Source organism: Phyllobates terribilis, unplaced genomic scaffold (genome assembly GCF_046119375.1).
Source record: "Phyllobates terribilis strain yellow unplaced genomic scaffold, ASM4611937v1 Scaffold_60__1_contigs__length_8166268, whole genome shotgun sequence".
In the NCBI taxonomy this organism is placed as follows: domain Eukaryota; kingdom Metazoa; phylum Chordata; class Amphibia; order Anura; family Dendrobatidae; genus Phyllobates; species Phyllobates terribilis.
Genome location: NW_027362820.1, coordinates 1,117,348 through 1,142,521, shown reverse-complemented (window position 1 = coordinate 1,142,521; position 25,174 = coordinate 1,117,348).

The window sequence follows — 25,174 nt, the reverse complement described above, 5'->3', positions numbered from 1 at the left end:
GAAGTCTCCACAATCAGTGATGGTTTGGGGGGCCATGTCATCTGCTGGTGGAGGTCCACTGTGTTTTATCAAGACCAAAGTCAGCGCAGCCGTCTACCAGGACATTTTACAGCACTTCATGCTTCCCTCTGCCCACAAGCTTTATGGAGATGGAAATGTCATTCTCCAGCAGGACTTGGCCCCTGTCCACACGGCCAAAAGTACCAATACCTGGTTTACACACAACAGTATCACTGTGCTTGATTGGCAGCAAACTCGCCTGACCTTAACCCCATAGAGAATCTATTATAGAGAATCTATGGGGTATTGTCAAGAGGAAGATGAGACCCCAGACCCCACAATACAGATGAGCTGAAGGCTGCTATCAAAGCCACCTGGGCTTCCATAACACCTCAGCAGTGCCACAGGCTGATTCCTCCATGCCACATTGCCGCATTGATGCAGTAATTGATGCACAAGGAGCCCGAACAAGTATTGAGGGCATTTACTAAACATACATTTCAGTAGGCCAACTTTTCGGATTTTAAAAACATTTTTCAAGCTGTTGTTATGAAGTATTCTAATTTATTGAGATAATGACGTTTGTGTTTTCATTGGCTGTAAGCCATACTCATCAACATTAACAGAAATAAACACTTAAAATAGATCCCTCTGTGTGTAATGACTCTATATAATAGATCCCTCTGTGTGTAATGACTCTATATAATAGATCCCTCTGTGTGTAGTGACTCTATATAATAGATCCCTCTGTGTGTAATGACTTTATATAATAGATCCCTCTGTGTGTAATGACTCTATATAATAGATCCCTCTGTGTGTAATGACTCTATATAATAGATCCCTCTGTGTGTAATGACTCTATATAATAGATCCCTCTGTGTAATGACTCTATATAATAGATCCCTCTGTGTGTAATGACTCTATATAATAGATCCCTCTGTGTGTAATGACTCTATATAATAGATCCCTCTGTGTGTAATGACTCTATATAATAGATCCCTCTGTGTAATGACTCTATATAATAGATCCCTCTGTGTGTAATGACTCTATATAATAGATCCCTCTGTGTGTTATGACTCTATATAATAGATCACTCTGTGTGTAATGACTCTATATAATAGATCCCTCTGGGTGTAATGACTCTATATAATAGATCCCTCTGTGTGTAATTACTCTATATAACAGATCCCTCTGTGTAATGACTCTATATAATAGATCACTCTGTGTGTAATGACTCTATATAATATAGGAGTTTCACTTTTTGCATTGAAGAAATGAAATAAACTAACTTTTGATGATATTCTAATTTTGTGAGAAGCACCTGTATATAGTATGAAGCCCCACTGCCCCATATGTGTATGTATAATTTGATGCACATGACTCGCCCCCTGGGCCGTGGGGTACACGGAACCGGGCCTTCTAGTGTACGGTGCTGAAGGGGGTAGTAGTGGCAACCCGATCCCGTGGCTCAGGGTGGTCAGACCAAATGGTGGCAGTCTATTTATCAGTGTTTTGAATGTCCGACTACGCCACCCGTGGATTGCGGTCAGAGATAACCGCCGCTGCGAGGCAGACTGCTGAGGCTGGTGTTGGTGTGCAGCACAGGTGTAGGATAACTTCCCACGGGAAGAGTGTAGCCTCAGGGCAGTGTAGGTGGATGTTGGGGTTGATAGTGCAGGCCGCAATAGTAAGAGTTCAGAGTCCGCTTCAAACAGTTCAGGGTCTTTATTGTAGATATTATTAATGACCCAACAGTACCAGTTAGGAATGGGCCTGGGTGTCTGAGAGCATTCGGGCGAGCCCCACTGGTCAGGGTGAGTGTGTAGGCCTACCGTTCTCTCTATGCTCTTTCTGACTATCCCCCTTTTCGTGGTGTAATAGCCCACGTCCCTGAGCTGGCCGTGTACTTCTCGCCTGTATGGCATGCGACTAGGGCCTTGGGTACCTGTTGCTTGCTCCTCGCTGTACTGGTCCCTCTGTGTGGCGGAGCCTCCAGGATTCTTAGGCCAAGGGACCTGAAATCCCTCGCAGGTTGGTTCTCTGCTGCTGGGCTTGTAACCCTGACAGCCCCGGACCCCAATGCCCGGTAGATTGGTTCTCTTCCAGGACCGGCTCTCGTCGCCTCTGTCCCTGGCTGGCAGTTTCTCCTCTGCCTCACGGACTCCTCAGCTACAGCTGAACTGTCCCTCCTTCTCTGGGACTAGTCTCACTCCTGAGCTAGGTCTTCCAGTTCTCTCTAACCCTGCCCCCAGTTCCAGCTTTTATAGGGACAGCCAGCTCCCCCTGCTGCCCTGGGACAGGAGGTGCTGTATGCTAATTGTCCCTAACCAGGGGACCTCCCTCCTGCTCTCAGACACAGATTATTGTTTGTGGCATCCAGGCCTGGGGTGACACATTCTCCCCTAGTAAAATTTAGTACTTCGGACTAAACAGGAAACACAAATACAGGGTATAAATGACAACATAACATATATACAAGTATATTTTGTCCTTGAGTTCACGGCGCTTCCGTGACCGGGTGTCCATGTCACCCAACAAGGTGAAGTTTTCCACGGTGTGGGGACCTGTTTCCATAAACCCCAAGTTCCTGGCCTTGGGCGTGGCGACAAGGCTGAGCTCTCTACTTTGGGCCACAAGGAGGCCACACCGGACAGATTTTTCTTCCGTGGCCATCTTCGAAAGAGGGCACCAAGTGCAACTATCTACAAGACAGTTCCGGTTATTCAGCGTCCATAACCTGTTAGTCCATGAACTAGAAAGACTGGAAAAACATAATTAGCAACCAGGCAACAAACATAAAACATTTACAATATACAGCATTTAGATCTTCCAGCGAGCTGGTATTTGCCCCCTAGTGCTCCGGGTTGACCTGCGTAACCCACTGTCTGGTGGTGGTCTAACCTGACTTTCCCCACTAGCATTCAGGGTACAGCTACTAGCTGGGTTTACAGGCAGTGCAGGCAGCTATCTGCGGGTCCTTTGGCTTACCGCAGGTATGGCAGGCTCACTGTCAGCAGAGGGTTGACTCTCCTGGGTTGCTGGCATGGGTTCTTCTGCCTCTAGGGCTGCTTGGTCTTCTGATTCCTCCTGCTCTCCTGTAGGTTCCTGCTGGGTTGGTTGAAGGAAGTGTAGGACGGGTACCACTATTGCATCATTTATCCGACTCCAGGACCGGGGGAACTCTCCAAGAACTGTGCTGATCATTTCTTTCTTGTCTTCTGCGGGTTCAAGGTCATCTTGATCTTCTCCTGCACTCTGTAGTTGCTTGGGGCACCTTTTTAGGTGGTCTCTGGAGACGGTGCTAGTGGTTTCTCCTCCATCCTTGGTAATTACACATACCTTCGGGTTGTTGTGGTTGGACTGCAGTACTGTGTACGGGTCGCTCTCCCATTGGTCATCTAGCTTGTGAAGCCTTCTCTTCCGCTTCAGGACCTGCTCACCAGGTTCCAGGGGACCAGCAGGGGCGTGTTGGTTGAAGAGCCTCTCTTGCTTTTCTCTCGCTTGAGCCAGACTCCTCTCCACACTCTCCTGTACCTTCTTGTACTGTAGCCGCCGTTCCGTATCCCATCCTGCGTCTGGGGAGGTGGGGAGGACTCCCATCTCCAGGTCTATCGGCAGCTTACCTGGTCTTGCCCTCATCAGGTAAGCCGGGGTGCAATTTGTAGCATTCACCGGGATATGGTTGTATAAGTCTATCAGGTCTGGCAGCTTCTCCGGCCACAGGCTGCGTTCTTCCAGGGGCAACGTTTTGAGGAGATCAATGACGATATTATTCATTTTCTCACATAGCCCGTGGGTTTGTGGGTGGTAAGACGTTGTCCGAATCTTCTTACAGCCGTAGAGGTTGCAGAACTCCTGGAAGATTTCAGCCTCAAACCCTGGACCTTGATCTGTCAAGACCTGTTCCGGATACCCGTGTGGACGGCAGAAGTGTTGTTGGAAGGCTCTGGCCGCTGTTTGGGCTGTCAAGTCTTTAACAGGAACCACCACCAGGAAATGGGAATAGTGGTCCACTATTGTCAGGGCATAGACGTAGCCCGACCGGCTTGGAGCCAGTTTCACATGGTCCAGAGCTACCAGCTCAAGAGGCTGCCTGATGATGGGCATCAAGGGCGTCTTCTGGCTGGTACCGTCCTTCCTTCTGAGGTTACATGGGCCGCAGTCCCTGCACCACTTCTCTATGGCCCCTCTCATTCCGACCCAGTAGAACCGCTCTCTCAGTAGGAACTCCAGTTTCTTCCACCCGAAGTGTCCCGCTCTGTCATGGTAGGCCTCCAGGACCATTGCTGCATCTCGTCTCGGGACCACTACCTGCCAGGTCAGCTCGTGCGTCCGGTGGTTGACAAGCCTTCTGCACAGCTTACCTTCGTAGAGGAATAGCCTGCTTTTCTCCTTCCATAACTGCTTGGCTCCCTCTGGAGCGTCCGAGCCAGGGCTAGCATCTGCCTGGGTCAACAGGTCTTTCACCAGGCGAATTGCAGGGTCACTATCTTGCGTTTCAGCCCAGCCGTGGTGAGGTAAGGGATTGAACATGACAGTGGTCAAGTCTTTGTCTCTTACACGGTGGGAGTACTGAGTGGCCCCGTACCGGTGGAATGCAGGGAGCTCTATTTCCTCCAACTCGTCTGGATCTTCTCCATTCTCGATAGGGCATCTGCATTGGCATTGGCTCGGCCTGCTCGGTATTTGATGGTGAAGTCATAGTTTGCTAGCCGGGCCATCCACCGCTGCTCTAGGGCACCAAGTCTCGCATTGTCCAGATGTGTCTACGGATTGTTGTCCGTGTACACAGTGAACTTCACAGAGGCCAGGTAATGCTTGAAACGTTCTGTTACGGCCCACACCACTGCCAAGGACTCCAGCTTAAAGGAGCTGTAATTCTCCGGGTTTCTCTCGGTGGGCCTCAGCTTCTGGCTGGCGTACGCGATCACCCTTTCTCTACCCTGTTGGTTCTGTGACAGTACGGCTCCCAGCCCCACATTACTGGCGTCTGTGTGGAGGATAAAAGGCTGGCCATAATCAGGGTAGGCCAGGATCTCATCCCCCGTGAGGGCCATCTTCAGCTGGCGGAAGGACTCCTCTTCCGGCTTGTCTCACTTGAAGGGTGGCTTTTGGCTTCTGGTCTTAGATTGTCCTATAAGGAGGTCCTGCATAGGGGTTGCCATCTTGGTGAACCTGGGGATGAACCTTCGGTAGTAGCCTACCAACCCGACGAACTGCCTCACTTCTTTTATGTTAGAGGGGCTTGGCCAGTTCTTTATTGCCGTGATTTTGTCAGGGTCGGGGGCTACTCTTTCTGCACTGACCACGTGTCCCAGGTACTGTACCTTCGGCTTTAACAGATGGCACTTGGAGGGTTTCACTTTCATGCCAAAGCCTGCCAGGGCCTCGAACACCTCGACCAGGTGCTTTAGATGGTCCTCGTAAGTCTTCGAATAGACAATCACGTCGTCCAGGTAAAGTAGGACCGTCTCAAAGTTTCGGTGCCCTAGACAGCATTCCATCAGCCTCTGGAAGGTCCCGGGTGCATTGCAGAGCCCGAACGGCATATAGTTGAATTCACTTAATCCCATCGGGGTGGTGAAGGCGGTCTTCTCCTTATCAGCCTCTGCCACAGGAACCTGCCAGTACCCACTAGTAAGGTCCAAAGTAGAGAAGAAATTAGCTGATTTTAGTGCGACCAAAGACTCCTCTATTCTAGGCAACAGGTATGCGTCTTTATGGGTGATACGATTGACTTCTCTATAGTCCACGCACATTCTCATAGTACAGTCTTTCTTTTTTACCAGAACCAAGGGGGCTGCCCAGGGGCTACAACTGTCTCTAATGACCCCGGCTTCCTTCATTTCTCTCAGCATGCCCTTTGCTTTCTGATAGTGTGCGGGGTGGTACAGGTCTGTATTTTTCTTTTATTGGTGGGTGGCTCCCCGTGGGGATGTGGTGTTCTACCCCTTTCACTCTGCCGAAGTCTAGCGGGTGCTTACTAAAGATTCTCTCGTACTCTTGAACCACCCGGTAGACTCCTTGTTTTTGGTGCAAGGGAGTGGAGTCAGCACCCACGTGGAGTTTCTGGCACCAGTCCGCCTTGGGTTTCTGGGAACCATTACCCTCTGCCTGGGGAGATGGAGGCAAGGGTTCCATGGCCCTGACAGCATTGTGTTCAACAGTATACAATTTGGCTAGTGTAGCGTACCGGGGCAAGTGTACTTCCCTTTCCCCAATGTTTAAGATCCGGACAGGCACCCTTCCATGGCGGACATCGACCACCCCCCGGGCTGTCAAAATGGTGGGCCTGCTGTCTGAGTACACGGGTTCTACCATGGCTTGGTAGTCTCTCCCTCTTAACCCGATTGCAGTCTGACACCAGATCATTTCACTTTTGGGGGGCATGGCAATGGGGAACGGGTCGCTCATCCTCACGCTACCGATCTCACCACCAGACAGTTCTACCTGTTGCCATCTTATCAGGGCTCTTATCTCCTTCTGGAGGACCCTCTGTTGGCTGGAGCTCGCATTCATCGCCACCTGCTGCAAAATTACAATTGCTTCTGAAAGACAATTTTCAATCACATTAGTACCCAAGGTTATTTTAGGGTGACTTTCTCGACGGTCAATGTCCACAATGATCACTCCCTGTGCCGGCAGTTCAACTTTAGCAATTTTAATGGTCATCTCTCTGAACCCCACCTGCGGCACGGGTTGACCATTGCTGGCGATGATGCTCAAGTCATCGTCTGAATAACGAGTTATATCAGTGTCACTCCAGTACTGCTTGAAAAGTACATAGGGGATGGTAGTCACTTGGGACCCGGTGTCCAGCAGTGCACTCATGGGGATACCGACCAGCACTACGGGTAAAACCGGGCGTCCCCCTACGTACTTATCACGCCAATTAGATGGGCCTGATGACCTTATGGCTGGGGGTTGGCCCTTTGCCCCAGGTCGGACCCATTTAAAGTATAGTACCTGGCTACGTGTCCTGGCTGGCTGCAAAGGCGGCAAATCGGCTGTCCATCCTCAGTGTAATGATCGGCGGGCCTCCCTCTGAACGACGGGATCCTCCTCCGTCGACGCCACGGGACATCCTCCGGACTGGAAGCCAGCTTGATTGGTCCTGACGGGTCCATCTGTAAAGACTGTACGGTCCTGGTCAATGCAGCAACACTCTTTGTTAGTTCTTGGACCTGATGGTGCAGGTTTGCAGGCGGGGATGGATTTAGGGCCTGTGCATCAGCCCCCACAAGGTCTGCGGGATAGGGCGCCGCCCCCTGGTGGTAAGGGATGGCAGGGCGCCGGGAAGCTACAGCGCCACCCGGTGCAGGTTCTCGGAGCACCTGGATGGCCCTATCTTTGAACTGTGCAAAAGTCAAATCGGGGTTCTGTAGGGCCATGAGGCGCAGCTGGGTTCTGTGGGCGCTGGACAGCAGACCTTCTATGAACTGGTCAGTCAATAGTTTATCTGTATCCTGCACGCTGCCAGGGTCAGCTTGCTTAATTGCCCCCAAGGCTTCCTGTAAATTTAGGGCATAATCTCGGATGCTATCTTGAGCTCGCTGCTTACATCCATAGAACCGCATTTTGATTTCTGCTGAGGTACGGGTATCAAAGGTGTCCCGTAGACGGGTCAGAACCCCCCTTACAGTCCTTTTCTCCTCAGCTGTCCAAGACTTTACCTCCCGCTGGGCCGCACCAGTTAACTGCCCTATCAGTATGCTTACTTTCTGTTCTTCTGTCAGGGGATAAACTTTGAACAAGCTATACAGCCTTTCTTTAAAGTCGCCCAAGGTATGCGACTCGCCGGCATACTGGGGCAGCCAGGCCGCTCCGGGGATATAGGCAGGGGTGGATTAAGAGTAGCAAGGGCCCCGGGCAGTTTAGAAGGCGCGGGCCCCCTCCACACACCTGATTTATCACGTGACATGTCACATGATCCCCTGTGATAGATCATGTGATAGTTCACGGGAAATTAATTTGGCATAATATTAATTGTGCTGCCTCATCTGAGAGCAGCACAATATTGGGGCAGATACCCTGATTCCAGCGATGTGTCACTTTTTCAGCTGCTTGTTGTCATTTTGAGAAAATCACCCCTTTTATCTGCTGCAGATCTAGCAGCTCTCTGAATGCTGCGCTCTGTATAGCCCCACCCACACCACTGATTGGCAGCTTTCTGCCCATGCTCAGTGTACACAGAAATCTACTGATCAGTGATGGGGGTGGGGTCCTACAGAACTTACTAGTCATCTAGTGATAATTACCTTCTGACAAATCAATGATTTTATCAAAACAACACTAAGCAGCCCAGTAAGTGACACATTACTGGAATCAGTGCCTCTAACCCTACATTATGCTGCTCTCAGATTAGGTGGCAAAAACCTGATGACAGATTCCCTTTAAAGGAGCTGTAAAGACAAAAAAGTTTGTATTAAAAAAAATACAAGCCATTTGTTAAATTAACTTTTTTTCATTGTTAATTCACATTAGACTGTATCTTCAACACTTTTGTCAGCAGGTCTTATTACAGACTCTGAATAGGGCAGCTCTCTCCCTCTCCCTCAGCAGAAAGTCACAGCATGGTTAAAAAACGGGATCTTTTATGATTTTCTCATAATAAATAAAAAAGGACATGCAAGTCCTCCAAACTATTTTCCGTTTCTCTATAGGGGAGGTCCTAAATCTTTCTTGTTCTTTAGTTGATCACATGTCAAAAATGCAAAGCATTTACTATGAACTCGCCTAAAAAAATATACACTTGGAGAGTAATATCATCATCTGCATGTAAATATTCCTTGACTCTAAGGGCTCGCTCACACTGTCGTATAACACGGCCGAATGCTATGTGATGTTTTATCGGATAGGACTCGGCCCTATGTTATACTATGGGACAGTGCGATTATTGGCATGAGAAAATAATCTCATTCGATATTCGGACCATGTGCACCCATACAAGTCTATGGGTGCACGTAAAACATTGGACTGCACTCGGATGTCATCCAAGTGCAGTCCGATGAACACTCACAGAGACTATGGAGAAGATGGAGAAATTAAGTTCTCCATCTTCTCCATATCTGTGCTGCGAGAGAATCGGATCACACTCAGTTGAAGCTCTGACAGAGTTTGAGCCCAGTGTCATTAGCATAATTGGCCCTATTCTCTTGCATGAGAGAATATATGGCTTAGTGAGTGGACCCTAAAACTGAATAGTAGTGACGGACAGGCACCTCACAAGCGGGATCCATGTAGCTCTCAGATGTCATGTAGGTAGGGCTTCATTCCATGGGGTAGGGCTTAATTTCAAGGTATATAAAAAAATGGACTTCAAATAAAAATTAAATGAACACAAAAAGCACTAATTGAATTATTTTTTTCGTATTTATGTTTGCAGCCCCTTTAAAAACCCTTTGAGGACCAAGGCACATATATGTCCCATAGTTTTAAACTGGAAAAAAATTTGATTGAATAAAATTTAAGGTCCTCAAAGGTTTAAGTAGGTCATAAATTCATATGAATACTTGCTCATACAATTGCACATGCCAAAAGATGAAGAAGAACAGAATCAAAAATATGACATTAAGTGGAACACTTACAGGTATTCAAGGTGAAAGAGACGAGCAAAGGCATCGTCTCGAATGACAGTAAATGAGTTAGAATTCAGCAAGCTGAAAATGAAGACAGCAGGTTAGAAGCGAACCAGACTTTATGGTGCTCAGAATTAGTCAAGCAGAATTTATTGACTGCTCTTGCAAAGCACTGAGACTCCCGCTGTGTATAGATGGCGCCGTGCGGCCTCCCGCTGTGTATAGATGGCGCCGTGCGGCCTCCCGCTGTGTATAGATGGCGCCGTGCGGCCTCCCGCTGTGTATAGATGGCACCGTATAGATGGCTACGTGCGGCCTCCTGCTGAGTATACATGTATAGATGGCTACGTGCGGCCTCCTGCTGAGTATAGATGCCGCACGGCGCTCACCCCAGAGACAGCAGGAGGCCGCACAGCGCCATCTATACTCAGCGGGAGACCACACGTAGTCATCTATACACAGCAGGAGGCCGCACGGCGACATCTATACTCAGCGGGGGGCCGCACGTAGCCATCTATACACAGCGGGGGGCGCACGTAGCCATCTATACACAGCGGGGGCCGCACGGCGCCGTCTATAAACAGCGGGGGGCCACACAAAGCCATCTATACACAGCGGGAGGGTGCACGGAGCCCCCCCAGAGACATCAGGAGGCCGCACGGCGCCAACTATACTCAGCAGGAGGCCGCATGCAGTCATACACACACACATACATATACAGACACGCATAAACACATTTGAAACACAAAAATACATACAAACAGACATCACAGAATGACATCTGCCCACACACACACACACACACACACACAAACAGACAGACATCACACACACACACACCTGCCCACACACACACACACCTGCCCACATACACACACCTGCCCACATACACATCTGTGTGTGTGTATGTATAGTGTGTGTATGTATAGTGTGTGTGTATGTATAGTGTGTGTGTGTGTGTGTATAATTTGTGTGTGTGTATTTTTTTTTAAGTTAAAAACAAGTAAAATGCTTGTGGCATCAATATCAAGACTCCAGATATAAGGGCCTATTCACACTGAATTTTGCAATGCATTCATCTCCTCTTTCCAGGCTTCTATCTAAATCCCTGAAAAATGGCATTCAGATGTGCCTTGACATAGCCATTGATTTGAACAAAGGCAAACCAAGGCTAAAGTCTGAATCTTTAGGCTCCATTTTCTCTGCTTTCAGATGTCTCATTTCAGACAGCACAATCCTGAATTTCAGGGATTCAGTTGTAAGCCTTGTGTAAAGACCTGAATGCAGCGCTGAATGTAGTGTGAATAGGTCCTTACATCCTACACCACCTCAGGGGATTGTTGTTATGGAGTATTGCCCCTGGGTGGCCGCAGTTATGACCACCACCAGGGCTCGCGGTCACCCACCCTAACTTAGGTATTCTGGGGAGCTGGTATAATGAATATCTGAGAAGAGCCCTAGAGAAGCAAGAACACTGGACAACCAAGAGGTGGTGGCCTCAAGTCAGGTATAGTGTTCAACAGGGCAAGACTTTCTAACCTGCCCACACACACACACACACACACCTATACACACACACACACCTGCCCACACAGACACACACACACACCTGCCCACACACACACCTGCCCACACACATACACACCTGCCCACACACACACACACACACACCTGCCCACACACACACACACCTGCCCACAAACAAACACACCTGCCCACACACACACACCTGCCCACACACACACACACACACACCTGCCCACACACTTACACACTTGCCCACACACACACACAAACACCTGCCCACACACACACACACCTGCCCCCACACACACACACCTGCCCACACACACACACACCTGCCCACACACACACACACACCTGCCCACACAGACACCTGCCCACAAACACACACACACACCCATATACACACACCTGCCCACACACACACCTGCCCCCACACACATACACACCTTCCCACACACACACCCACACCTGCCCACACAGACACCTGCCCACACAGACACCTGCCCACACACACACACACATATACACACACACACACACCTGCCCACACAGACACACACACATATACACACAGACACATATACACACACACGCACACCTGCCCACACAGACACCTGCCCCCACAGACACCTGCTCACAAACACACACACACCTGCCCACACACACACACACTCACCATCCCTCGGCTCAATTCCTCCTGCCTGCTCTCTCTCTTTTCCGGTGCAGCACTGCAGGCCGGGGCGCACTGCGTGACGTCACAGCTAGGAGACACAGCCGCGCACAGGGCCATGTCTCCTAGCAGTGACGCGGCCGGGCCAGCACAGGGAAGTTAACTGCTGCAGTGCTGGCCCGGCCGATGAAGAAGTAGCAGCGGCCGCTGCTGGGGGAGCGGTCCGGGCCCCCCCCTCCCGCCAATGCTACCGCTACGTGCCGCGGCGGCCCGCACATATAATGAGGGCAATCCGGCATTAGACACCCCACCTGGAGCCGCGGGCCCCCTGCAGGCTCGGGGCCCTGGGCGGTCGCCCGGATTGCCCTCATTATAATCCGCCTATGGATATAGGGCATGGAAAACGGCATCACAGCTGCAGCGGCTACGCTGGTGGTAGAGGGTCCCTCCGCGTCCGACATCTTCCTCCCCACTAGTTAACCGTGGCCTACCATCTGGCGATCCTGTTCTGTAGGCCGCGGCTCCGCTCGCGATGCTCTGGGTGAGGACCTTGCGTTGCTCGGTGATGATGTCGGCATCCGCTGGATCTCCTTCCAGGACCTTGCGCAGCGTCTCAGCGTAGGGCGGGGCTTCAGGTCTCGCGCGTTTTTGGACGTCCACGCCCCTCTTCTTCCCGCGCGGCGTCCTGAAGATGGAGCCCGATGGCGGGAAACGGCTCCGATTGGCGAGAAATGGCCCCGAATGGCGGGAAACTTCACTCAGATATGTATAAAGTCTTTTCCAGGCACGCAATACCCGTTTGTGGCGGGTTGGTCACAATTCTGCCTACTACGCCAAAGCTGACTCGGCCCCTGGGCCGTGGGGTACACGGAACCGGGCCTTCTAGTGTACGGTGCTGATGGGAGTAGTAGTGGCAACCCGATCCCGTGGCTCAGGGTGGTCAGACCAAATGGTGGCAATCTATTTATCAGTGTTTTCAATGTCCGACTACGCCACCCGTGGATTGCGGTTGGAGATAACCGCCGCTGCAAGGCAGACCGCTGAGGCTGGTGTTGGTGTGCAGCACAGGGGTAGGATAACTCCCCACGGGAAGAGTGTAGCCTCAGGGCAGTGTAGGTGGATGTTGGGGGTGATAGTGCAGGCCGCAATAGTAAGAGTTCAGAGTCTGCTTCAAACAGTTCAGGGTCTTTATTGTAGATATTATTAATGACCCAACAGTACCGGTTAGGAATGGGCCTGGGTGTCTGAGAGCATTCGGGCGAGCCCCACTGGTCAGGGTGAGTGTGTAGGCCTACCGTTCTCTCTATGCTCTTTCTGACTATCCCCCTTTTCGTGGTGTAATAGCCCACGTCCCTGAGCTGGCCGTGTACTTCTCTCCTGTATGGCTTGCGACTCAGACCTTGGGTACCTGTTGCTTCCTCCTCGATGTACTGGTCCCTCTGTGTGGCGGAGCCTCCAGGCTTCTTAGGCCAAGGGACCTGAAATCCCTCGCAGGTTGGTTCTCTGCTGCTGGGCTTGTAACCCTGACAGCCTCGGACCCCAATGTCCGGTAGATTGGTTCTCTGCCAGGACCGGCTCTCGTCGCCTCTGTCCCTGGCTTGCAGTTTCTCCTCTGCCTCACGGACTCCTCAGCTACAGCTGAAATGTCCCTCCTTCTCTGGGACTAGTCTCACTCCTGAGCTAGGTCGTCCAGTTCTCTCTAACCCTGCCCCCAGTTCCAGCTTTTATATGGGCAGCCAGCTCCCCCTGCTGGCCTGGGACACGAGGTGCTGTATGCTAATTGTTCCTAACCAGGGGACCTCCCTCCTGCTTTCAGAAACAGATTATTGTTTGTGGCATCCAGGCCTGGGGTGACACACACACACTGCTCTATATTTAGTATGATGCCCCCACTCCTCCATATATATAGCAGGATGGTCCCACTGCTCCATATACAGGTGCATCTCACTAAATTAGAATATCATCAAAAAGTTAATTTATTTCAGTTCTTCAATACAAAAAGCTGTCTTTCAGCTCATCTGCATTGTTGGGTCTGGTGTCTCTCATATTCCTCTTGACAATACCCCATAGATTCTCTATAATAGATTCTCTATGGGGTTAAGTTCAGGCGAGTTTGCTGCCAATCAAGCACAGTGATACTGTTATGTGTAAACCAGGTATTGGTACTTTTGGCCGTGTGGACAGGGGCCAAGTCCTGCTGGAGAATGACATTTCCATCTCCAAAAAGCTTGTCGGCAGAGGGAAGCATGAAGTGCTGTGAAATGTCCTGGTAGCCGGCTGTGCTGACTTTGGTCTTGATAAAACACAGTGGACCTACACCAGCAGATGACATGGCCCCCCAAACCATCACTGATTGTGGAGCCTTCACACTAGACCTCAAGCAGCTTGGATTGTGGACTCTCCACTCTTCCTCCAGACTCTGGGACCTTGATTTCCAAATGAAAATTGGAACTCTAGGACCTTGTGGAGTGTGTCAATGACTGCCTTCTGGACATCTGTCAAGTCAGCAGTCTTCCTCATGATTGTGGAGCATACTGAAACAGTATTGAAGAACTGGAATAAATTAACTTTTTGAAGATATTGTAATTTAGTGAGATGCACCTGTATATACTATGATGGAGCCACTGCCCCACATACATATAGTATAATGGCCCCACTACTCCATATGTAGTATGATGGACCCACTACTCCAGATATATAGTAGGATGGCTCCACTGCCCGATCATTTAAAAAAATAAAGTTTATTCTCACTTAATCCTGATTCCCTACATCACGGCCTCTGTCTCCTCTTCCATGGCGGGACAGCAGAGCAGAGCGATGCAATGATGTCACCGAGCCACCTGCGTGAGTATGCTGACATCTTGTTAACTGCAGGCCTATGGCGATCTGTGGCATATGAAATAGATAGTGATAGGGCAGGGAGCTTGTGTCTCACTGCTTTATCATGCGACGCCTCTGCATAAGAGACATTAGGGCTACATTAGCTACGTCACAGAAGACACTGGAGCTGGAGTATATAGAATAGGAGACACTGGGGCTGGCGTATATTCATCACAGGATACATTGGGGCTAGAGCATATACATCACAGAAGAAGCTGGAGTATATAGAATAGGAGACACTGGGGCTGGAGTATATAGAATAGGAGACACTGGGGCTGGCGTATATTCATCACAGGATACATTGGTGCTAGAGCATATACATCACAGAAGAAGCTGGAGTATATAGAATAGGAGACACTGGGCTGGAGTATATAGAATAGGAGACACTGGGGCTGGCGTATATTCATCACAGGATACATTGGGGCTAGAGCATATACATCACAGAAGAAGCTGGAGTATATAGAATAGGAGACACTGGGGCTGGAGTATATAGAATAGGAGACACTGGGGCTGGCGCATGTACAGTTCTGCTCAAAAGTTTACATACCCCGGCAGAATTTTTCCTTTCCTGGCCTTGTTTCAGAGAAAATGAATGATAACAAAAACACTTTTTCTCCACTCATGGTTATTGGTTGGGTGAAGCCATTTACTGTCACATTTCTGTGTTTTCTCTTTTTAAATCTTAATGACAACTAGTGATGAGCGAGCATGCTCGCTACTGCTCGGTGCTTGCCCGAGGATCTCACTGCTCAAGATGCTCTGCGCTCACCGAGTATTTCCGGGTTGGTCGGGCGGGAAGTCGGGTCCCCTCCCTGCATGTTTGGCGCTCTTTACAGAGCCAATGAACATGCAGGGATTCCCTGCCATGCCCTGTAATGCCATAGCCATGTTGGTTGTGGGCATTACAGTGATTGGCTGGCCGCACAGCGTCATCAGGTGTATATCTGACCTGGCGCCGCCATGCTCATCACAGTCACTCCGGATCAGACAGTGTAGGGAGAGCTGATGCTGCGTTAGGGAGAGATTTGATTGTGTATTAGGTAGTGTAGGGAGAAAAACCGCACATTACACATATCTATCTCAACAAACAGTCCTTCTGAGGACTAATCCATCTGCAGAGATATCAGGCAGGCAGTGTATATAGGCAGGCAGGCAGTGTATATAGCAGACTGCAGTGCATATAGGACAAGAGGCTCCATTCCAATTCTGCCTTCTGCTGCTGTTAGATATTTCTATACAAAGGCCGAGGTCTCAGGGGCGAGGAATACTTTTCTTTGGATCTTAATCCTCATTATTTGCTTATAAAGCAATCCAGAGAACACCGTTTTTCTGCGCCATTTGCTTGTTGGCACTGCAGAATACAGCCAGGTCCTTTCCATATTAGAGCGCTAGAAATCCAGCTATTTAAAACTGTGTTTTCTCCGTCACACGGATCACATATACGTTGTCAGAAAATACTGCCATTTCTGGCCTCCATTTTTTCAGTGTGTCAGTGAAGCAATTCACAGCAGTTTGCTGTTCACACTACTTACCTACAGGCCAGGTATTTAAAACTCTGTTTTCTCCATCACACCGATCACATATAACTACGCTTCAAACTCAGTCATTTGTAGTGAGCGTGGAAGATGCTATCCTCCATTTAAAATGGGCAAGGCACGTGACAAGGGACGGGGAACTGGATGTGATGGTAATGGTGCATGCAGAGGCCGAGGACAAGGCCGTGGGCAAGCCGAAATTGTGCCACAACAAACACCCACATCTTCTCGCCTGACCTTCCTGTCCCAATTTCTAGGGGACCGCAGCACACCACTATTGAACCCAGATCAGTGTCAAAAGGTTGTTGGTTGGATAGCGGATAATGCTTCCAGTCACTTAGCCACCACCACCACCACCCTGTCTTCCACACGGTCAAGTCTCAGTAGCCGTGAGTCTGGACCGCATATTCCTCACCCTGATCCTCCTTCCTCCCACCATGTCGAGTACCCAGAGACAACTGATCCCACACTTGGACAATCTGAAGAGCTGTTCACTTTTCCATTTATAGATTCGGGCCTCTTGCCCGATCCACTTGAAGCGGGGCAAGAGGAGATCACGTGTAGCGATGCCCAAATATTTGAGCAGCCACGGTCACACGAAGGCACCGGTGGGAAACTGTCACAAGAGGTGGACGATGATGAGACACAATTGGCAGAAAGTCAGGAATAGTACCAGGGTGCAGAAGTGGGAGACGAGGTGGTGGATGATATAGTAACTGACCCAACCTGGCAGGAGGACATGCAGAGCAAGGACAGCAGCACACAGGGGGAGGGTGAGCACCCCCAACAGGCAGGAAGAAGCAGTGTGGTGGCCGCAGACAGAAGGCAGGCTACCATTTCCCGTAACACCAACACGAAGGAAGTTGCTACTACAACTGTTAGGTCTTCCCGAGCCTGGTTCTTTTTTAAAGACTCTGCCGATAGGTCCAAAAAGGCCATTTGCATCACGAGCCAGACCAGCATCAGCAGGGGTGTCAAAACGACCAGCCTGACCATCACCAGCATGATCAGGCACATGGCAGCAAAGCACTCGACTTTGTGGGCCGAACACCAGGGTCCAGGAACAGTGTCTACAGGTGGCACCATTGCTTCTTCTGCTGTTGTGCATGCAAGCCAATCCCCTGTCCATAGTGCATGCAAAGATGCCTCCTGTCCTGCACCTGTCATTGCACACTCTCAAGTAGCAGCATCAGGAAGCATGTCCATGTCCTTGTCCCAGCGCAGCGTTCAGTTGTTCATACTCCAGTCCTTGGAATGCAAGCGCAAATATGCAGCCAACGTCCCACAGGCCACACTACTAAATTCTCACAATTCACGACTGCTTGGCTCGAAATGTTGCCTTTTAGGCTTGTGGAGACAGAAGCATTCCGCAACCTGATGGTGGCGGCCGTCCCTCGGTACTCTGTCCCCAGCCGCCACTATTTCTCCCAGTGTGCCGTCCCCACATTACACAAGCACGTGTCCCATAACATTAGCCGTGACCTCAACAACGCAGTTACCGGTTAAGTCCACCTAACCACGGACACGTGGACAAGTGCTTGTGGGCAGGGACAGTACATCTCGCTGATAGCACACTGGGTTAACATAGTGGAAGCCGGGACCCAGTAGGACCTTGGGACGGAACACGTCCTCCCAACGCCAAGGATTGCAGGCCCTAGGTCAATCAGGGTTGCCCCCACGGTCTACAGCTCCTGCACCTCATGCTCCTCAGCCTCCTCCTCCTCCTCAGCCTCCATCTCCGCATCAGTCACAAGATGGAAGCACTGCAGCACTGCCTCGGCCAAGCGGCAACAGGCTGTGCTGAAGCTTATATGCTTAGGTGAAAAAACACACAATGCTGAAGAGTTATGGACAGCTCTGAAAGAGCAGGCAGATCTGTGGCTCAAACCGCTGAACCTACAGCCAGGCATGGTCGTGTGTGACAATGGCCGGAACCTGGTGGCGGCTCTGAGGCGAGGCTAGCTCACACACGTACCATGCCTGGCCCATGTGCTTAACCTCGTGGTTCAGCGGTTACTCAAATCCTACCCGGAGCTGCCGGATCTGCTTGTTAAAGTATGCCGCCTGTGTGCCCATTTTAGAAAGTCAGCTACAGCTTCCGCCGCCCTTGCAGTGTTTCAGCAGCGTTTGCAGCTTCTGGCTCACAGACTGGTGATGTCCCCACACGTTGGAACTCTACATTGCAGATGTTGGGAAGGATTTGTGAGCAGAAGAGGGCAGTTGTTGAGTACCAGCATCAAAAAGGCTATCGGTATTCAGTTCAGACTCCACACATAAGACCTCAGTAGTGGACGTGGATGTCAGACATATGTACCATCCTCCAAAACTTTGAGGACTCCACCAAGATGGTGAGCTGCGATGACGCCATAATTAGCCTCACCATCCCGCTTCTCTGTCTTCTGAAACGCTCTCTGCTCACAATCAAAGATGATGCATTGCAGGCGGAGCACGATAAGATGGAGCAATTAACCATACAGGGTGATTACACACAGCCAAGCCTCATCTCATTGATTGGGTGACAATGAGGAAGAGGAGGAGGAGGAAGGACAGGAACTAGTTTCATGCACTATAGACGGTGCTATCTGCACAGCTGTCATACCGTCTGTTCAGCGTGGATGGCCAGAGGACAGAGAGGAGGTGGAGGAGAGCATGGTCAGTCATCCTCTTGGTGAGGACACGGAAGTCTTGCCTGTTAGTGGTCTGGCACGCATGGCTGAGTTTATGTTATGCTGCCTTTCCCATGACCCTCGCATTCTCAAAATTTTAGGTCATTACTGGTTGGTGACACTTTTAGACCCACTCTACAAGGAGAACTTTATATCTCTTATTCCTGAGGCGGACAGGTGTACAAAAATGAAGCAGTACCAGAAGCCCCTTGTTGCGGAACTATTAAAAAAATTCCCATCTGAAAACGCTGGAGGAAGAGGGCACACTTCGTTCGACAACCAAGGAGTACAGGTGAGAGAGACACAACTTCAATCCAGCAGAGGCAGGGGAACACTGTCAAAGTTCTGGGAGAGTTTTCTCAGACCCTCCCATCGCACAGGCCCTGAGGCGCAGGGTACTCTCACAAGGAGTGCAAAGTTTGGGAAGATGCTGAGGGAGTACCTTGCCGTACCGTACCAACGTCCTCCGTTATTCCTCTGTGCCTTATAAATATTGGGTATCCAAGCTAGATATGTGGAATGAACTGGCTCTCTATGCCTTGGAGGTCCTGGCCTGCCCTGCCGCCAGTGTTTTATCAGATCGGGTTTTTAGTGCCGCTGGTGGAATTATAACTGATAAGCGCATCCTCCTGTCAACTGAAAATGCTGACAGGCTGACTCTTATAAAAATGAACAAGGGCTGGATTGGGCCAGACTTCTCAACACCACCGAATGATAGCAGCGTAACATAAACTCAAATCCAGTGTCTTTTCTTGGGAGGTGTATTCCCATGCACCTTTTCACACCCACACATGGGTATACGCTTCCCGATTTTGGCTATTTGCTCTTGTCCTCCTCCTTCTCCTCATCCTCCACCACCATATCACCAGGGTGACCATGGTCCATGATGCAACACCCACATAATTTTTTTAAAGGGTGTTTGACTCGCCCCTGGGCCGTGGGGCACTCGGAGCCAGGCAATAGGGAGACGGTGGGGGTAGTAGTGGCATCCCGGTTCCGTGGCTCAGAGTGGTCAGACCAGTGGTAGTCCTTTAGCAGTCCTTAGTGATGTCCGACTACGCCACCCGTGGATTGTGGTTATTATGAACCGCCGCTGCAAGGCAGACCGCTGGGGCTGATGATGTATGCAGCTGAGGTAGTGTGACTCCCCACGGGAAGAGTGCAGCCCCAGGGCAGTGTAGTGGATGGTGGGGGTGATGGTGCAGAGAGTCCCAGTGCCGTTAGTGCTGGAGGAGCGAAAGAGTACACAGACAACGTACTGCAGTCCAATGTCTTTTACTCACAGTTCATGTACTCCGGGTCACGTCTGTCAGCAATGACCGCCCGAGCCGTGCTGCGTCCACAAGGTGAGGGGCTCGGTCAACCCCAGGCAGTTCAGGAGCATGGCACAGGACCCCCTTCAATCCTTTCTCTGGCCTGCCTCATCAGTGACCCACTTTTGTCCAGCTGCCGCGGACTTGTGCGGGTAAATGTGGTTCCCGTTCCCCGCTGTCCAATATGGTGACTTCCTAGCAGGTTTGATGAGGTGTCGCACCAATAAATGATCACGACCTCCCTTCTTTGGCTGAGGGCTGTTTCTCCTCCACCAACTTGGGATCCGGTACCCTTAATCTGCCTGACCCTTCACCCTGTATTCTCGTGGGTTCTTAGGGTCCCTTCTGCCATCTTGTTCCTGAGCCCTTCTGTTTCTCTCTTTCTCTTTCTCTTCTGTTCCTTTCTGTTCTTGTTCCTTTCTGTTCTTGTTCCTTTCTGTTCCTGGCCTTCACCCTAGGCCTGCCTCGTGGAGCTGGGCCCAGACTGAGCCACAGCTCCCTGTCAGCCCTCTCTGGCTGAACTCCTTTTCTTACTCCACTCACTGAACTTCTCTTCTTCTCTTCTCTCTGTGCTGGCTGGGCCTCAGAGGCTAGGCCCGCCTACAGAGAAGAGCCCCTTGCAGAGGCCCCCACTCCGTCACTTCTTCTCTCTGACTGAACATTGTTCTAAGATGGTGCCCACCTTTTATACCTCCCTCTAGAACATGAGCCCAGGTGACCAGCAACCAATGGGCTCCTATCTACGCTCAGGAACCAACCCCTATCTGCTCCTACATCACTGGGTATTCCTACCCCCTCCCCACTCCAGCCAGGGACATGGTCTGTTGTGCCTGCATTTCTGTCTAATGGGAGCACCGTTGAGCTGTCCCTCGGAAATGGGGTGAGTGTGCTAACTGAACCCTGGTCCATACTCCATCCTTACCCGGGAGTGGAATATCACACCTCTGGCAGAGGTGCAATACCCCTGTAGCGGCCGAGCCCTCGGGGCGCTACATTTTTATGATGCCCGTAAAAAAATTTTTTTTATACAGTATGTTCATGTATACCCCCTAGGAGTAAATGTTTGTCAGCCCATACACTTAGTGCATGGCATTACAAGTATAGGAGGCCCGCTCCTTTCTAATGGTAAAATTTTTTTATGATGCGCTCCTCCACGTCTCTTCCAAGGGCCATTGAAGTGCCTCCAAATTTTTGGCAGCCCTTGCAGTCACTGCATAGTCCAACACTATGGGAGACTCTCTCCTTTCTAATGGGAATTTGTCATTACTGTGGCCTGGTCTATGTGTCTTTAAATTCTTAGTGGGTTTTTTCCTAAACTTGGTCAGCCGTTGGACTCACTGCATACCCTATAACTGTATAGCAGACCCTCTCCTTTCTAATGGGAACATGTCATATCTTGTTACTGTGGCCCTGCTCTGTGTGTCTTTAAATTCTTAGTGGGGATTTTCCTAAAATCTGTCAGCCGTTGGACTCACTGCATACCCTATAACAGTATAGCCGACCGTATCATTTCTAATGGGAATTTGTCATTACTGTGGCCCTGCTCTATGTGTCTTTAAATTCTTAGTGGGTTTTTTCCTAAAATTGGTCAGCTGTTGGACTCACTGCATACCCTATAACTGTATAGCAGACCCTGTCCTTTCTAATGGGAGCATGTCGTACCTTGTTACTGTGGCCCTGCTCTGTGTGTCTTTAAATTCTTATTGGGGTTTTTCATTAAAATTTGTCAGCCGTTGGATTCACTGCATACCCTATAACTGTATAGCAGACCCTCTACTTTCTAATGGGAACATGTCGTACCTTGTTACTGTGGCCCTGCTCTGTGAGTCCTTAAATTCTTAGTGGGGTTTTTCCTAAAATCTGTCAGCCGTTGGACTCACTGCATACCCTATAACAGTATAGCCGACCCTATCATTTCTAATGGGAATTTGTCGTTACTGTGGCCCTGCTCTATGTGTCTTTAAATTCTTAGTGGGTTTTTTCCTAAAATTGGTCAGCTGTTGGACTCACTGCATACCCTATAACTGTATAGCAGACCCTGTCCTTTCAAATGGGAGCATGTCGTACCTTGTTACTGTGGCCCTGCTCTTTGTGTCTTTAAATTGTTAGTGTTTTTTTTCAAAAATTTTGGCCACCCTTGCAGTCACAGCATGGGCATAAACACTATAGAAGACCCGCTCCTTTATAATGGGAACATTTTTTTACTGAGACCCTCCTCTATGTCTCTTCAAAGGGGTATTAGGTTGCGTCCAAATTTTTGACAACCCTTGCAGTCACTGGATGCGCAATAACAGTATAGGAGACCCACTTGTTAATAATGGGAACAACAAAGCATAGCCCTCTGATGGCTCTCTAACAATAGCTAGGGCCGACTGCTGGCCTTTTAAGAATAGTAAGGGCCGTCTGATGTCCCTATAAAAATAGGCTTTATGACTTTCAGAGTCCCTCCATCATAAATAAAACAGGATGTGTCTGATGACACCACATTGCCAGATGAGGTTCTAAAATGTTAAAATGACATTTCCCGGTGAATGCATTTGTCATAAAAAATAACATAAAAAAACATAACAATAGGATCTTTCTTTAGTATAAAAAACAGCATCACCAATTTAACCTCAATGTAATCACATTGTTCAGCTCATGCACTTCCTCCTCCATCTCCGAAATGACCACATCAGTCACAAGCTGACAGCACTGCAGCACTGCCTTGGCCAAACAGCAACAGGCTGTGCTGAAGATAACATGCTTAATGCTTAATTGACAAACCGCCCAGCGCTGCATAGTTGTTGAAAGCTGTAACACAGCAGCTTGATCTGTGGCTCTCACCGCTGAATATACAGCCAGGCATGGACGTGTGTTACAATGGGCGGAACCTGGTGACGGAGAAATGACAACCGGGGTAGATACGGTTTCCCTCTATGCCAGTCCTTTCACAGAGCTAAAGAATATGGCTGTGGTGAAATACAACTCCCACTGAGAAGCTGTTTCAGATTGAAAAACATTGTGCCCACCAGAGGATTTGTTTCTGAGGGCTAACCTTTCTCACCCGCTCAATAGCCCCATAGCAGCTGCAAAGTTAGCGCTATCATGAACTCTCCTGAGGTAGAAGCCAAGGCACACCAGAGAATTCTCTGGTGGGACTGTCCAACCCTGCCGAGAAGCAGTCCTGGCTAAGAAAAGTGTGTGGGAAGATTCCAGGACACTCTATTTTTACTGAGGAGGAAACACACGCAAAGATGGGGAGAACATACAAATTTCATGCAGATGTTGTCCTTGCTGGGATTTGAACCCAGGATCCCAGTGCTGCAAGACTTCAGTGCTAACCACTGATCCAATGTGCTGCCGTTCACCCTCTAATATCTAACAGGCTGGAGAAACTTGAACCTACTGCCACACTATCATCAGCTCCTTTGTGAGAAAATGTATTTGGGCAGCCACTCAGTCTACCAAATAAAATTCCAGAGAAGGAAATTGAGGATGGCTTCGCTACTGGTACTGGGGGCAGTGCTAATACCATGGTGTTGTACCATAGTTTGCTGGAAATATTCCAGGCTGGTAGGAGGCAAGAAAATTCCCACAGAAAAGTACCAGCAGTAATGTTCAGGCCACATTTCAAGTGCAAGCAGCTTTAGAGGACTTCCTGGGAGAAATGACACGCAGGGTAGATACGGTTTCCCTCTATGCCAGTCCTTTCACTGAGCTAAATACAACTCTTATCAAAAAAAGTTGTGGACTGGCTCCGTACCGTCCCTGGCCACATTCACCTGTCCACGTGTTTGTGGTTAGGCAGTCCTTCTTAGTAAGTGCACTGGGTAGGGCATGGGTAATGTTGTGGGACCCGTGCTTGTGGAAGGCGAAGGCGATACTGGGAAAAATACTGGCGGCTGGGGACCGAGTATGGACACCCGGCCGCCGCCTGCATGAGGTTGTGAAAAGCTTCCATCTCCACAAGCTTAAAAGGCCATATTTCAAGTGCAAAGAGCTGCCCAGAAATCTGTCAGTTTAGTGTTGCGGCCTGTGGGTGGGTGGCTGGCTGCATACTTGCAATTGCATTCCAAGTAACAGAAAACTAAGCAGATGATGGCCTCTATGAACTCTCCTGAAGGAGAAGCCAGGGCCCGCCGGAGGAGTCTCCGGTTCTCTGGTGGGCCCGTCCAACCCTGCCGAAAAGCAGCCCTGGCTAAGAAAAGTGTGGGGGAAGGTTCCTGGACACTCTATGGCTGCTTTTTTAATGCGGATCGTCCATGCTTATGCATGTTATTTCTCAAAACGCATTACGGATCAGGCCATTTTCCAACTCTGTATTCAAGAAATTAAATGCGCAAAGAAAGATGTGTGTGTGTCAAAGCACCACCGACAAGTGCGAGTTGATGTTGGATGGGCTGCCATAGCTTCTGCAACAAGCTCAATTACAGGATTTTCTGGGAGAAATGACAAGCAGGGTAGATACGGTTTCCCTCTATGCCAGTCCTTTCACCGAGCTAAATATAACTCTTAGCAAAAAAAGTTGTGGACTGGCTCCGTACCGTCCCTGGCCACATTCACCTGTCCACGTGTTTGTGTTTAGGCGGTCCTTCCCAGTAAGTGCACTGGGGAGGGCACGGGTAATGTTATGGGACCCGTGCTTGTGGAAGGCGGAGGCGATACCGGGAAATATAGTGGCGGCTGGGGACCGAGTATGGACACCCGGCCGCCGCCGGCATGAGGTTATGAAAAGCTTCCGCCTCCACGAGCCTAAAAGGCCACATTTCAAGTGCAAGCAGCTGTCAAAAATTTGGCAGTATAGTATTGCAGCCTGTGGGTGGGTGGCTGCCGGCATTCTTGTGCTTGCATTCCAAGGAATGGTGTAGGGACAACTGAACACTGCAGTGGGACAAGGACGTGGACGGTGATTGTTGCAAGTCTGCAACGACAGGTGCATGGCGGGAGGCATCTTCGCATGTGCCAAGGATCACTTATGATGGGCACACATTTAGGCAGTGACCTGGGAGTCAGAGATGTTTCC